At 42.2% G+C, this 16,157-nt stretch overlaps 1 long non-coding RNA gene across 1 annotated transcript; it reads right to left on the bottom strand.

Annotated features, from left to right (window-relative positions):
• Window positions 1-11,119: 11,119 nt before the first annotated feature.
• Window positions 11,120-12,224, bottom strand: LOC118664918. The gene is made up of 2 exons (XR_004970452.1): window positions 12,005-12,224; window positions 11,120-11,541 (listed from the first exon to the last, which is right to left on the bottom strand). It is a non-coding gene; the product is annotated as an uncharacterized LOC118664918 (long non-coding RNA).
• Window positions 12,225-16,157: the final 3,933 nt, after the last annotated feature.

Genomic DNA, 16,157 nt, shown 5'->3' with positions numbered 1-16,157 from the left:
TTTCTGTGTACACTTAGAAAGAGACCTTTCTACTTTGAGCCTCCAGGCTCTCATCTGTAAAATGGGAATAGTAATAGAATCCACTTCATAAAGTAGTTGTCAGGATTAAGTGGAAGAATGTATGTAGTGTGCATACACTAAGTGCTGTATAAATGTTGGCCGTTACTAGGTACAAAGGCAACTGAGAAAAACTGAAATAGGAGGGGAAACGTGGCCTTAACATTGATCAGAACCCAACTCTGGAATATTCATGACTGTATAGGAAATATAATGACCAAGGTTCCACTGGCCAAAATGTATTCCAAATTTCAAAGAGGACTTTGGTTTGTGACATTTAATAGGAATCATTGTTCTCTCTCCACCACCCTGCCCTACACACTATACTATTTGTGTTGATGAGAAAAGCCGCATGGCCCTCAGCTTTGCCTTCACCAGAGGACAAGACACTGGTTAAATCTGCTGTTAGCTATTGCCTGTCGAGCTCCAATTATAGCAACAGAGTGGTGTCCATGGTAACCAGCCAAGCTGGCTTGCTGTCGTGCAAGTTGTTCAAAAATATAGAAGAAAGGGCCATGGAAGGCCAAATTGGTTAACTGCCATCTGTTTCTAAATGAAGAAAACCCACACTGTGCTTTGGATAGATGGTGAATCCAGGCAACATCTGGATTTCCCAAGCTAAAGGCACTAAGGTCATTCCTAAGGCCACTGAGTTCCTGCTAAATCTGACCACTGTGGGTGCAGATTGTCAGCAATGGCAGTAGGTGAGATGGCAGGAGTGGCAGAACATTGAATAAAATGTTAGGGTCAAATTCTGCCACTTTTTGGACCTTCTCTGTCTCCCTATTGCCTGCTCTAAAATTCTTTGTGGGACTGGAGTTGAGCACTGAGACACCTTTAAAAAAAACAAGGTAGCCATGGTCTGTCTCTATTTCCCCTTTTGTGTCTCTGTGCCTCTGGGCATCTGTCCTGTTCTCTCTTTAATTCAGGGTCTTCTGCTTACTCGTGTTTTCTGCTTACTTACAACTTCTGCATGTACATGCCATTGACTCCAGCCTTGACTTTGTAAGATTTTACAGACCCAGCTTTGACTTTGTAAGGTTTGACAAGCAGGTCACTGTTTCTGTGCCTCTTCACTTAAACCAGTGGTCGGCAAACTGCGGCTCACGAGCCACATGTGGCTCTTTGGCCCCTTGAGTGTGGCTCTTTCACAAAATCCCACGTGCGGACACGCACGTACAGTGCGATTGAAACTTCGTGACCCATGTGCAGAAGTCGGTATTTTGTGGAAGAGCCACACTCAAGGGCCAAAGAGCCGCATGTGGCTCGCAAGCCGCAGTTTGCCGACCACTGACTTAGACTATTGAAAGAGAGAATCCACTTGGCTCTTATTAATTAGTGGCTTAGATGGCCCTCGGTCACTTATCTACTGTGACCAGTCATCTGTGATGGAGTGGCTTGATTTTGCCATGATCACCAAGAGATTTAGCAAGCACTGTAGGTGGGGACAATTCACAGGGAAGGATACCTATATTACCTGAAATGCTATGAATCAGAAATTCATTTGCACTTACAAGTAAACACATTCAGCAGGATGTGTTAGTTTCCTAAGGCTGCCGTAACAAAATACCAAACTGGGTGACTTAAAAGAACAGAAATCTATTCTCTCACAGTTCTGCAGGCTCCATCCTAAATCAAGGTGTTGGCAGGGCCACACTCTCTCTGAAGGCTCTAGGGGAAGATCCCTCCTTGCCTCCTCCTAGCTTCTGGTGGTTGATGGCAATCCTTATTGTTCCTTTGTGGGCACATCGCTCTCCAATCTCTACCTCCTTCATGGTATTCTCCCTGTGTGCATCTCTCGGTGTCCAAATCTCCCTCTTCTTATAAAAACAGTCATTGGATTAGGGCCCATCCTGATCCAATATACTCTCATCTTAAGTTGATTACATCTTCTAAGACTCTATTTCCATATTCACAGGTGCCAGGAGTTAGGAGTTCAACATATCTTTTGGGGTGGACACAATTCAACCCACAATAGAGGGTAAGAACTGTCAAGAGAATTAACTTAATTCCAGTGTGTCTGTCTGAGAGGTCCTGAGAAGACAGCAGTTTCTATTTGGGAGGAGGCAGACTTAAACTAGAGGTAGTTCTGGGACTTGAGGCACTTCCTGGAGGGAGAGGCCAGGATAAGGTAGGGTAATGACTACTAGGAGACAGTGACGGGAACTGGGTTACTCAGCAGTTGGGGGGAAAAAAACTCAGGAAATAAGAAAAGATAGACTTTTTCTTATTTCACAAACCATGGCCCAGGACCCACTGAGAGGTCACAGGAATCCAGAGCCAACTCGCAATAACACCTAAGACAGTGCCTAGTAAACAATAGGTACTCAGGAGATTTTAGTGAGAGAAGGAGAGAGAAAGGAAGGAGGAAGAACAGGCTGAGGAAGAAGAGAAAGATTGGCTGTACCGTGCAAGGGCTCTCATGATACCATTCTCTGCACCACGGCACTCTCCGATGCACCTGTCTCACTGTATTGCAACCTCCTGTCTACCTGTCTGCCTCTGCCGTCAGTCTCTGACTCTGAGTCAAGGATGTGTGTCCTGCACAATTGAACATACAAAGCAGGTGCTTCATTGTTTTCTGGATGTGTTGTGGACAATAAATGACGCCTGTTTTTCCTCCACCCAAGTTCAGAACACGTTATGAGTGACACACACAAAAGTCAGATGCATAGAGATAAAAAATGTCAGCTTTATTAGTGACAGAAACTATTATTAGAGAAAGGGGTTTAAGTCTTCTGGCCAATGGGCTTCTAATACATCACCTAATACATCATCTAATGCATGAGAGAATTACCCAATCACAATTCCTGGTGGTCCTGGACCACTGCAAGCATTGGAGTGTTTGGGCACTTGGTTTAGAGTAGAAGGGGTGCTCCTTGCAGGCAGGCAGTTTCCAAAGGGAAGATCAAGAGGCTGAGCTGAGTGTGCAAAGCTTGGCTCCCAAACTCTCTTGATAGATAAGTCTCTCCTCCTCTCTTCGGGATGGGGGAAGGAAATGAAGAGGGAGGAGTAGAGAGAAGCCAGAAGTATTACTCCAACCTCCCTCCACATGAAAACACAAAGCCAGGGGAAGGAATTTTTCCCAAAGGATTGGTTGAATAAATGAATCAACAAATAAATGTTTCTAATGCTGTTCATTCTTCATCTACTATTTATTTGTCTGCCTCAGTCCATGACTCTGAGTCAAGGGTCTGTGCTGGGGAGTCTGGAACTGTTGCAGGGTAGAGACCCTATGCTATAAATAACCACCCTCACCAGGCCTGCCACCAAGGCCCAAAGTGCGGAGAGGACAGTGGACAATAGTATGTTAGTCACTTGCTGAGATATGCCTCAACTGCTGAATTGACTACAGATGGTCCTTCCTAAGCGACTCCTATGTACCCAGCTGGCATGGATTTCATTGGCTATACCTCCCCAGTCTCAAAAACAGGATACCCATTCCCTTGCTGGATAATATATTGCATTTGCTCAGGAGGGAGAAGTTTGGTGTCGTTGGGTGGTAAAGAAGGTATAGGATGCATCAGCTCAAGTGGGATTCCTTTAGGCTTCTGTATATAAAGACAGCAGTGACTAGAGATAATGTTAGGCCACAATTTATTTAAGCCATGGCTTAACTAAAGGGCTACTGAAGTCCTGCTCATTCTTAGCTTTTTGGTGCCCCAACACAACTTGACCTTGATTCCCAAAGGTAACTGGCAGAGGGCCTAATAAGCCAGATCAACATGCTCTAAACAGTACTTTTTTTCTTACCCAGCCAAGTATGAAATGGCCAGATTCTTAATCCCTCTCAATAAGTGCTTGTTAAAGATTACCTTGATTCAGCAAGTGCATAAGGAAGGCTGGAGCTGAGGCACTGGCTTCGACAAGGTAAACAGTGTGTGTCCCAGGAGGCAGTATGGTCAATGCGAAACCTAGGAGTAAGGTTTCTACTACACATTAACTTGCTACAGACCACTGAACTTAGGTTCTCTAGGCCTCAGGCTCCTCATCTGTGAAATGGGCTGGGGAAGGGCTGGGTTCAATGCCTTCAGCCCAAGCAGAGCACCCAGACTGCTGGCTGGCCACCAGGGATGTCCTGCCTGGTGAAAATCTTTTGACAATAATTTTTCTGACTGCTCCATGTTTTCTGCATCTTCTTGCAGCAGGTGTTTTCTCCTGAGTGTGGCGTGTGTAGAATATTAAAATACAAAACAAAAGTGGCACGGTGACTCACAATTTAATATTTGCATTGTGATTATCTATGACAGCTGTCTTCTGAATCCTCAGATATTAACATTCCAAACCTCTCCCAAGTCATATTTCATAACCGCTCCAACGCACATCCATCCATGAATAAGATTTCATTATTAAGAATTTCATTTCTCATAATGGATTTTATTTCTAATTTAGGCTTCATGAGCAATGCGCTGAGGTGACATGATTTATTGCTCCCAGGTTGCTGGCCTTGGATACTAATTCTGCCTGTGTACTGATTTTATGGCAGGCTGAACTTCTGCTTCTTCATCAGCTTCTTCCCAAAGGAGGAAAAACTGTAGCCCTAACACCGTCAAAACCAACCAACCAACAACAATAACAAAATCCTAGAATGTGGAGGCAAACATTTCCTTAGAATGAAAGGGTCACATTTGTTCAAAAGGCTATTATCCCATCCATGGGATACTGAAGTTGGACAGAAGAAAACATCAGACAAATAACTGTTCTAGTAGGAAATGAAGCAGACTGATTAATTTTTAATTAGCACCCATATAGAATAAACATTCTTGTATAGTAAATATGCAAGCAATCATAAGCATTAGATTTCTACTCATAATGGAGTTCTTATCAGCAGTGAAATAATATATATGGAAATGTGTATCATTTTTATATATACATGTGCACGTGTATTTTCCAGAGCTCAGCAAGATTGTGAAGAGAGGGAAAATTAACACTTACTTAAGGTATTCATTTCCTGTAGTTTCTATAACAAAGTAACATAAATTTGATATCTTAAAGCAACAGAAATTAATTCTCCCATAGTTCTTGAGGCCAGAAACCCAAAACCAGTATCACTGGGCCAAAATCAAGTTGTTGGCCAGGCTGTACTGACTGTAGAGACTCTAGGAAAGAATTCATTCCTTTTCAATTCCAACTTCTGGTGGCCACCAGCATTGCTTGGCTTCTGGACCCATCTCCCAGTCTCTTTCTTTTTTATCTTTATACCATCTTCTGCTCGGTATGTATAAAATCTCTCTCTGCCTTAGATTCTCACAGCCAGTTGGCCTGGAGGTCAAATCCCTCCCAGTGTTACCTACAACAATCAAGGCTTAACTACAATAAGACTGCGCACAAAGACCACTAGGGGGTGCACCAAGAAAGCATAAAAAATGTGGAGACAAAGAAACAGGACACAAATGACAGAAATGGAGGAAAGCAAAATGCTGGATATAGAGTTCAAAACCACATTTTAAGGTCTCTCAAGAACTGTCTAGAAGCCGCCGATAAATTTAGTAAGGCCCTCGAAAAGACTGGTGAGACCGCCGATAAATATAGTGAGATCCTCAAGAAATCTAATGAGACCCTTGATGTTGTGATAAAGGACTAACTAGAAATTAAGCATACACTGACTGAAATAAAGAATATTATACAGACTCCCAACAGCAGACCAGAGGAGTGCAAGAATCAAGTCAAAGATTTGAAATATGAAGAAGCAAAAAACACCCAACCAGAAAAGCAAAATGAAAAAAGAATCCGAAAATACGAAGATAGTGTAAGGAGCCTCTGGGACAGCTTCAAGCTTACCAACATCCGAATTATAGGGGTGCCAGAAGAAGAGAGAGAGCAAGATATTGAAAACCTATTTGAAGAAATAATGACAGAAAACTTCCCCTACCTGGTGAAAGAAATAGACTTATAAGTCCAGGAAGCACAGAGAACCCCAAACAAAAGGAATCCAAAGAGGACCACACCAAGACACATCATCATTAAAATGCCAAGAGCAAAAGACAAAGAGAGAATCTTAAAAACAGCAAGAGAAAGAAACTCAGTTACCTACAAGGGAATACCCATACGACCGACTGTCAGCTGATTTCTCAACAGAAACTTTGCAGGGCAGAAGGGAGGGGCAATAAATATTCAAAGTGATAAATACCAAGAACCTACAACCAAGATTACTTTATCCAACAAAGCTATCATTCAGAATCGAAGGTCAGATAAAGAGCTTCACAGATAAGAAAAAGCTAAAGGAGTTCATCACCACCAAACCAGTATTATATGAAATGCTGAAAGGTATCCTTTAAGAAGAGGAAGAAGAAGAAAAAGGTAAAGATACAAATTATGAACAACAAACATGCATCTATCAACAAGTGGATCTAAGAATCAAGTGAATAAATAATCTGATGAACAGAATGAACTGGTGATTATAATAGAATCAGGGACATAGAAAGGGAATGGACTGACTATTCTTGAGGGGGAAAGGGGTGTGGGGGATGCAGGAAGAGACTGGACAAAAATCGTGCACCTATGGATGAGGACAGTGGGTGGGGAGTGAGGGCGGAGGGTGGGGTGGGAACTAGGAGGAGGGGAGTTATGGGGGGGAAAAAGAGGAACAAATGTAATAATCTGAACAATAAAGATTTAATTTTTTTTAAAAAATCTCTCTCTGCCTTCCTTTTATAAGTGTGCACATGATTGCATTTAGGGCACAGACAGATAATCCAGAATAATCTTCCCACCTTAAACTATTTAACTTAATCACATATGCAAAAATTCCCATCCCTCCCCACTTTTGCCATAAAAGGCAACATTCATAGATTCCAAGGATTGGGACAAGACTATCTTTTGAAGGGCTATTTTTCTTCCTACCGCACTGAGCATTTACTCTGTACCATTTCCTAGTGCTGTGTTCAATGAGCAATGTCCGCCCTGAGCACAGAACTTAAAGGGTGCAGGTTTCCTCATTCCCAGCCCACGGTTTTTTCCTACTGCATGCTGCTCATGGATGGCTGTAGGAGGGCGTGCAGGTATACAGACACAGGTAGGAAATCCGCAAGGATAGCTTGAAAATAACAGCAAGAGGCACATAAATCTTGTGCTAGTGTTTTTTTGACTCACAACAGCCATGTGGTATGTGTCAGCCTGAAGTCAAGTCTTCAGGTAACCAAGCACCACCAGCTCTGTCTGTTCAAATTATAACCCTTCAAGGACTATTGAATATGCACCCCTCTAGGAAGTCTTCCCTGATAGGACAGCAAGTGCTTTTTCCCAACTCCTGTGCATTTTGTCATATGCATTTCAAGTTTCCCTTAGATAGGGACAGGAACAAGTCATCCCTGTCTCCACAGAGGTTTCATGAGCTTTTACAAAAAAAGCCTTTAAGTGAATTCCCTAAAACTCACCTCCAAGATTTCAAAGTTTAAAGCTAACCTTTCTCCACACCCCCAGGGTCAACTGAGAGAGACCAGGCAAGTTGAACCAGCTTCATCCCCTGTTCTGCCATCACCTCCGGACCACTTGGGCAAGATAAGAGGAGGCTTGGGAATAAGGATAGGGTTGGCTTTTGGAGAAAGCCATGTTTGAAGAGAAGGTTATCTATCCCCTTTGCTCACCTCCCCAGAGGGAAGTGCACAGGGCTCTTGACTGGTTTTTCTCTCTGCAGCAAAGTTCCCATACATTTGGTTGGGATTGCATTTGGGTGCAAGTAACAGAAAAAGTGAGCTGAAGTGCATTGAGCTGGTGGTTGCTGTATTAGGTCCTATTGGGCATGCTCAACCATGCCATCAAGGACACAGGCTATTTCTTTTTGTCCCACCATCCTTATGTTGGTTTTCATCCTCTAGCTTGTCACTTTATAGATACTAAAGGGCTTTTTCACTTCCAGGTTTTCTAGTGTTTAACACAGGAAGAAGGGGGAAGGGAAAGGACACTCTCCTTGCAGGCTCAGCCTTCTGCCCCTGCTCCCTACACACATATTGTATGCTTCCATGGCCCGAACTGGGTCACTTGCCTGCCTAAAGGCATCATCTGCCAACGGGCAAGAGGTTCTATGTCTGACTTTGATGAATCCAAATGCATCTCTTAGAGCTCCTCTCCTGATAACATGGGATCTCTGCCTGTGCAAAGTAAAGAAAGGGAGCTGAAAAGGCTCCTGGGCAGGCAATGGGTAGTTTCTGCTCCACCTTAAGAGAATCAATAGCTATTTTGGTATCTACAAAAAGAGGACACTGACACACCATTCCCTGACTGGGCACTTGCCAGGTCCCAGGCTTGCTTGCCTGCATCAGTGCCATCAGATTGGGACAAAAGGACACTGGAGAGAGCTGGGCAGGCAGAAAGGGGGAGGCAGGCACTGCTCCCTGGACTTCCGGATTATTGAGAGATAAGGAAGATGACTCCCACCCATGCCAAGTACCTCAGGGTCAGGGACCGAGGTGGACAGGTGAGATGGGGGTTATGGGCTTGTTGGTGACCATCACTGATGCAGTAAGAGTCAGCTTGCATCCGGGGCATGAGTGTAAATTGAGGCTGCACAGTCAAAGACATTACAGTTTGTAAAAGAAGAAGCATTTTTAAAAGGCTCCACCCTCTGTGTAGTTTCACACAGATTCCTTCAATGCCTTTCCGTCACATTTTTAACAACCATCATGTCAACACCGTACCTTTGTATTCAGGGAGCAACTATCTCTCTTTCCGTTCCCCTCACCCTTCAGTCTAGTCTCTAGCTGCTTCTGGACCCAGTCTGATAGGAATTGAGAATATGGGCAATGTGGTTATCAAGTACACCAACTGTAGTAGCAAGCAAGGGCTTGTTCTTAGAAGTTAACAAGACCCAGGTTATAAGCACGGAAGTCCAAGGTCAGCCCCTTCCGTGCTGAGGCAGCAATTCCCTGCTGAGAGTCTGGCTGCAACATGTCTAGCTGATTGTAATGCAAAGCAGGCTGAGATGATAATGCTATTTTATAGATGAAGAAACTGGAGCTCAGAGAAGTGAAATGAGTAGCCTAGAGGTCACAGAACCTATAACTGACCAAACTGTCTATCTTGTCCAGGTCTCCTGGGGTCTCATTCTTGGCTCTCTGCCACACCAGGCTGTCCTGAGACTTTAAGAAAGGAAGAGGTGGTCCCCTCCCCTCTTCCCTCCCCTCCAGTATTTTCTGTCTCTAATGGATTTACCACCTTGGTACCACTGTTCAGTTCACTTGGCATCTCCATGGAGAAGCCAGATCTCATCCTTCAAACCTTTTCCTCCCGAGAGCCCTTATTGCTCATCAGGAGCCTGGGGAGGAGGGAGCAGCTATGGGGCCAATAGGAAAATCTGGGGGTTACATTCCCAGAGGTATATAAATTGGTACACATTTTCTGGAGAGTCGGTAGCAATGTGTATCAAAAGTCTTAACAATAGGGGTACACTTTAATTCAGCAATTCCTACAACAAATTTATCCTGAGGAAATAATCAAACAAGTGAATTAAAATATAACCAAGTGCAAAAAAAGAAAAAACAAAGTCCAAAAGGTTTCAGTAAGAGATTAGGTATCTATACAATACAACACCATGCAATCGAAGTGATGATGTCTGTCCACATTTATTGTTATGTAAATAAACATGATAAATAAAAAATAGGCCATATGTATAGTATGTATAGTCTGATCTCATCTTTTGTAAATACATTATAGTCTGTGTGTGTGTGTGTGTGTGTGTGTGTGTGTTTCTATACAGTGTGAACTCTCCTAATTAACATCCAGCCACTTAGCTGACTCACCAGTTGAGTCACTTCTCCCCTTCCACCTGGAAAACATCCGGGGCTGATGCTTGAGCCACTGAGGCTTCTGGATGGAGAGCTGGGGGCCTTTGCACCCATTCACTGCTCTCCCACCAGATAGCTCATGTGCTTAGTGGATTCAGTTATGAAGTTCTCTAACCTCTTTATTCCTATTGACTTGTTATTGTAATTTCGTGGTTAAATATTGTATAAATTGAAAATAAATGAGTGAAAACAGAAAAAAGCAACTTTAAAAAACTAATTTCACTTAGTTTTTAAATAGGGTAAGTGCTATTGTATTGGGAATAGGAACATAGGTTCCTAAAAATTCAAGATTCTTCTCTCAGACTGCTGCACAAACATTTATTTATTTATTTATTTATTTTTAGTTTTCTTTCTTCTTCAAAAAAGCCAAAACAAAAATTTCGAGACACAATGTTATAGTGTCTCTATAAAAAAGTTAAAGGTGAACTCCCTTCAGCAGTGACATAAAAGGCTATATCAAAACACTGATATATTTTCCGTTAAAATTGAAGATTTAAAATATACATTTAATATTATAATTTCTTACTTCAACTTTTTTTTTTTTGCTTAACCCACTAAATACTAGTCCTAATACTAACACATAAAAAGACTTCTTTTACATATATCTAGAAAAAGAAAGTTATTCCTGATATATCTGGAGGAATACAGTGAGATTCTGGTTGATTTTTACTCTCTTTTTTGTACCTTTCTTCACTTTAAAAAGTAAGTGTATCTATGACTTTTAAAATTATAAAATATCACAAAGTCAGCATCATTTTTGGAAAGGTAAACAGGAACTTCAGGATTAAGGAAATGACATGATTGTCATTGGGGCTATGCTATCTGTCTTCTCCTGATATCTGAACTGTTTGGGTTATGGATTTATAAACCCTAATAGTGATGATGAGTTTGGCTCCTTGGTTCCAGCCCATCCTAAGAGTCAGGTGATGTCAGCACTCAGACATCTCAACACAAGTAATTACCATAAGAAGGGGGGCAGGACTTGGACAGAACAGGGCTTGGGAGGAGAGATGGGCATTCCCAGGTGATACAAACAGAGAGGACTGTGAGGAAGCCAGAGCAGAATCAGGATGCAAACCCGAGAGGCACAGTTCTGAACTCCTCAGTTCCTTTCATTCACAGAGCTTGCAGTGATTGCTAAGTCATGTGCTGACAGAAGTCGCCTTGCAGGAAGACGGGCTCAACTTTCTCATATAACTAAAACCACAAGCCTTATTTTTTATAAATATAATTCTTATAATTATTTATAAATAATTACTCATTCTTGACTTACAGAAATATCTGTTAAAAATTAACTTTTAATCATAATAACTAATCTAAAATTATAATAAAGTTGTTCAAAATCTTATGCTAAAAAAAAAAAAAGGAAACAAAAATCTGTTCTTTTTTCAATGCCTTTCTACAATACATTGTGCTTTGGTGCTGGAAAGGCTGAGGCGATCAGACATGAAAAAAAAAAGAAAACACCTGACAGGTTGAAGTCCTGCCTGTGGAAATAGGGTTATTAATTATGCAAGGATGTTCTGGGGAGATGGAATTTGTGGCAGCTCAAGTAGAAAAGAGTTGGAGCTCTTGGAGATAACAGTCAAGGCGGGGGGTCACTTATGAAAGTAAATGGCGGTCTCATCACACACAGTCTAGCTGTGACTGGCACAGGGACTCAGCTTAAGGAACAGTCACCAGGCAGGCAGGAGCACAGGACCTGCAAAGGAGCAGAGATGAGACTGGGTTCCACCTTCCCTTCCAGTGGCTGTTGAGAGCAATGGCAGGCATCTCTCTGAGATTAGAGCCCTGAGATCATTCAATCCCATTCCAGGCAGAACTTGGTGAATTAACCTCAATCTCATGCCTAGCAATGGGCTTTGGAGTCAGCTAGACCTGGATCTGGATTCACCTGCTCGCTCTACCACATCTGAATTCTTCAACACAGAGTTTTAAACCAGTTTAAAATAGAGGACATGCTGGAGGGTACTTGGGCTCAAATTTGGTCAGCATGTCCCTGCAAGGTGGCATGTAAAGCAAGTGCTAGTTAAATGCATGAAGGGCACATCCTCTCTTCTCTCTCATATTTACACATACACAGAAATCAGTGTAACCCACAAGACTCAGAAGTACATCATTTTTCACATTTTTCTAAATCAACACAAATCTTGCTCAGCCCTCACCTATCTGGTTGGCAGAGTCAGGAGATACAATCTTGGTCATTCTGAGGGTTGCTGCGTACAATGCCCTGTGATTGTACATGAAGGTGGACCTTGCACAATGCTGGGGTCCAACCCCAGCGGGTCCAGGGGTCCCCAAAGGTGTGGATGGAGTCGGCGAAGAAGGAATGACACGGAGACAGTGTTCAGTTCATCAGCAGCCTAGCCAGGATCTCTAGCCAGGATCTCCAGCCAGGTTCTGTGTCCATGTTCTCTTGGTAGGTTCTCCAGGCAGGTTCTGTCCAGGTTCTCCAGCCAGGTTCAGTCACCAGGTTCTAGTCAGGTTCTCTTGCCAATTTCTGTAGTCAGGTTCAGTCCAGGATCTTTTGCCATGTTCTCTCCAGCGAAGTTCTTCTGTCTGTAGGTTCTGTGTAGGTTCTGTGCCTAGGTTCTGTCTCTCTTAGTTCTGTGTTCTAAGTTCTGACTCTTGCTGTCTAGTTACAACTGTATTTATACCAGTTGATTCAATCCTATCAATCTCTATTACAAAGGTTAGGGCGTTTCTTATCTCCATTATGTAGCTTAAGCATGATTGTTCATAGTTAAAGTGATTAATTACCCACCTGGCACTTAGTTAAGAGGTTTTATTCCCTCCCTAACTTCAGGGGAAAATCCCTACCTGGGGAAACAACCTTTCTCAGAGACCTTGGTTAAAACACATAGTGCCAAGAAGGTGAGCAAACATATTAAAAACAGTATGCCATATATGCCAGGTCCCTTGAAACAGCAAGCATGGACCGGCTCCTGGCAAATGGACTCCCGGCAGCACAATCCAGAAATTCTGAGGAGGGGCCTAGATCCTCAGACAACCACGCAGATGCTGCTGGTCAAGCCAGTGCATGTCATCCATTTCAAGGTGGTGGCTCTGTTGGTGGTGATCACACCACCTCAGGTACACTTGGCTGCTGGGCCTTCACGTGGCTCCAAGCCATGGTGCTCTGTGCCTAGTCCACCATGCAGCCCCATAGCCCTCCTCCCCCTTCTACCTCCAGGGAATGGAAGGAGGTGGGGCTTCTCAATCCTCCATTATCCCAGTCCTGTCACCCCAGCTCCCCAGGCTAGGCTTTTGTGCTTTTGAAGGCTCTAACTCCTTTCTTATGGACCCATGTACCTTACTCCCCCACCCTAGAGCTAAAACAGAGAAGTTGTCACCTTCCCACAACCATCCTTGTCAGGGGGAGCCCAGGTCTTAAAACTGAACACTTGAATGAACTTTCTGGGAGGAGAAAGAGAAAATTTACCCTTCTTTTCTCTCTCTTTTTTAAATTTTCTTTCTCTCTGTGTTTGTTATTGAGTCCATAACAACAAAAAGGATGATATACTGAATAATTTTTCAATAACTCAATACTTTTTAAAATCAGAAAGCCTTTATCAAGTCTTCTAACAGAGCCAAAACAGCCTCTAGGGCAGTGGTTCTCAACCTGTGGGTCGCGACCCCTTTGGGGGTCGAACGACCCTTTCACAGGGGTCTCCTAAGACCATCGGAAAACACATATATAATTACATATTGTTTTTGTGATTAATCACTATGCTTTAATTATGTTCAATTTGTAACAATGAAAATACATCCTGCATATCAGATATTTACATTACGATTCATAACAGCAGCAAAATTACAGTTATGAAGTAGCAACGAAAATAATTTTATGGTTGGGGGGGTCACCACAACATGAGGAACTGTATTAAAGGGTCGCGGCATTAGGAAGGTTGAGAACCACTGCTCTAGAGGTTTAATTAATAATCACCTCCCAGTAATTGCTTTCTAGATAGTTTTATTTATTTATTTTTTAAATATATTTTATTGATTTTTCACAGAGAGGAAGGGAGAGGGATAGAGAGCCAGAAACATCAATGAGAGAGAAACATTGATTAGCTGCCTCCCGCACACCTCCCACTGGGGATGGGCCCACAAACAAGGTACATGCCCTTGACCGGAACCGAACCTGGGACCTTTCAGTCCGCAGGCCGACGCTCTATCCACTGAGCCAAACCAGCCAGGGCTAGATAGTTTTATTTTTAAGTGACATAACCAATAGCATAAACATATGATGGTCACATGGCACTTAAAAAACTCTAGAGGCCTAATGGACACAGACAACAGGGGGGTAGGGCATGAGTGGGGGGGATAGGGGGTAACGTGGGGATAAGGAGACATATGTAATAACTTAATCAATAAACAAATTTAAAAAAGAAAACTCTGGAGGCAACATTCTCTTTGAGATCAGGGCCATAGGTTTGAATCCAATTTCATCACTTACCAGTGTGTGATCTTGGACTAGTTAATTAACCACTTCTGAGCTAAACTGTATCACAAAGGCCATTTGTTTACTCTTCTCTTCTCAGGCACAGTGCTTGGTATACTGAAGGCATTCAATAAATGCACTGAATTAATGAGCAAACTAAGGGCACCTAGCACAAACTAAAGGTTCCTTCTGCATCGCTACAATTTTGTCAATTTGGCAACATTTCATAAATGAAATCATACAGCATCCAACCTTTTAACATTCACTTTTTGCACTTAAGGCACATGCCCTTGAGACACATCCAAGTTGTTGGCATGTATCAATAATTCATTCTTTTTTATTTCTGGGTAGTGTCCATGGTCGGGATGTACCACAGTTTATTTAATTCTCACCCACTGAAGAGAACTTGGGTTATTTCCACCTTGGGGCTACTACAAATAAAGCTGCTATAAGCCCTTGTGTAAAGGACATTTTTGGTGAACCATGTGCTGTGAACATTTTGTGTGAAATAAGTTTGTGTGAAAAAAATTGTGCTGTGAACGTAAGTTTTCACTTCTCTGAAATAAACGCCCAGGATTAAGATTCATGAGTCATATAGCAAGTATATGTTTAACTTCTAAGAAATTGCCAGACAGGTATCCAGAGTGGCTGTACCATTTTACATGCCCACCAAGAACATATGAAAGATCCAGTTTCTCCACATCCTCACCAGCATTTGTTTTTTCAATGTTTTTTTTAATTTTTTTATTTTAGCCATTCTAATAGATGCATTGTGGTATCATGTTGTGGTTTTACTTTGCATTTTCTTGATAACTAGTGATGTTTATCATCTTTTGAAGTTTATTTGCCATCTGCATATCTTCTTTGGTGATGTGTCTAAATCTTTTGCTCATTTCCTAATTGGATTGTTTCATTACAGTTGAGCTTAAAGGGTTCTTGGTTCTGAAAACAACTCTTTTGTCAGATATGTAATTTGAAAATGTGTTTTCCTAGTCCATATTTTATTCTCTTAACCTAACCACGTCTTTCACTGAGAAAAACTTTTAATTTAATAAAGTCCAATCAGTTAATTTTTTAAATGAATTGTTATTTTAGACCACGAAGATTTTCTCCTATGTCCTCTCCTGAAAGTTTATGGTTTTATATTTTAAATTTAGATCTCTGGTCCATTTTGAGTTTATTTTTGTATAAGGTTTGAGGAGTATAGGTCAAGGTTCATTTTATTGGCTATTGATGTCCTATCCATTTGTTTCTGCCAAGTGAGAGAAGAGCACCAGGTTCTACAGGAGTCCCAGAGGTAAGATAGCACTCAGGGAGGTGGGATGTCTGAACAGTCCCTTGCAGAAAAGTAATCACCCTTACAGGTGTATCTAGAATAAGCTTGATGCTATGGAAACCAAGCATTTCATCAGTGAGTCTTCCTTCTGCAATCCTATTGTGCAATTAAATACTGTTCATACAGGATCCCTGAGGAGACTCCTGCTGCCTCTTGCATCACAGCCTCGAGTGAATTTCTGTTTGAAGCAGGAAATGAACATCGGAAATCCCTGTTGCACATGATAACATATTATTTAAGGGTAGGAAAGGGTGTGTCTTATCCGAAGTCTGGTCTCAGAGGTGACAAGGGCCCAAACCAGGAATCCCTTCTATAGCTTCTTTGCCAAGAAGAACAATCTTTCATTCAACAAACATACATTGAGTAGCTACTACATGTCAGGAACTAGGCAATGAAAGATGTAGTGAACAAAACAGATGTCCCCGCCCTCTGGTGGAGTACAGGTAATTATATAGGTACACAATACTTCCAGCAATGCTTCCTGGAAGAAGTGACACTGAACTTGAGACCTCACAGGTGACTAGTAGAGAGTTAAGTA

This window comes from Myotis myotis, unplaced genomic scaffold (genome assembly GCF_014108235.1).
Source record: "Myotis myotis isolate mMyoMyo1 unplaced genomic scaffold, mMyoMyo1.p scaffold_m19_p_10, whole genome shotgun sequence".
Lineage (NCBI taxonomy): Eukaryota > Metazoa > Chordata > Mammalia > Chiroptera > Vespertilionidae > Myotis > Myotis myotis.
The sequence above is the reverse complement of the archived record's forward strand: the minus strand, read 5'-3'. Positions and strand labels throughout refer to the sequence as shown.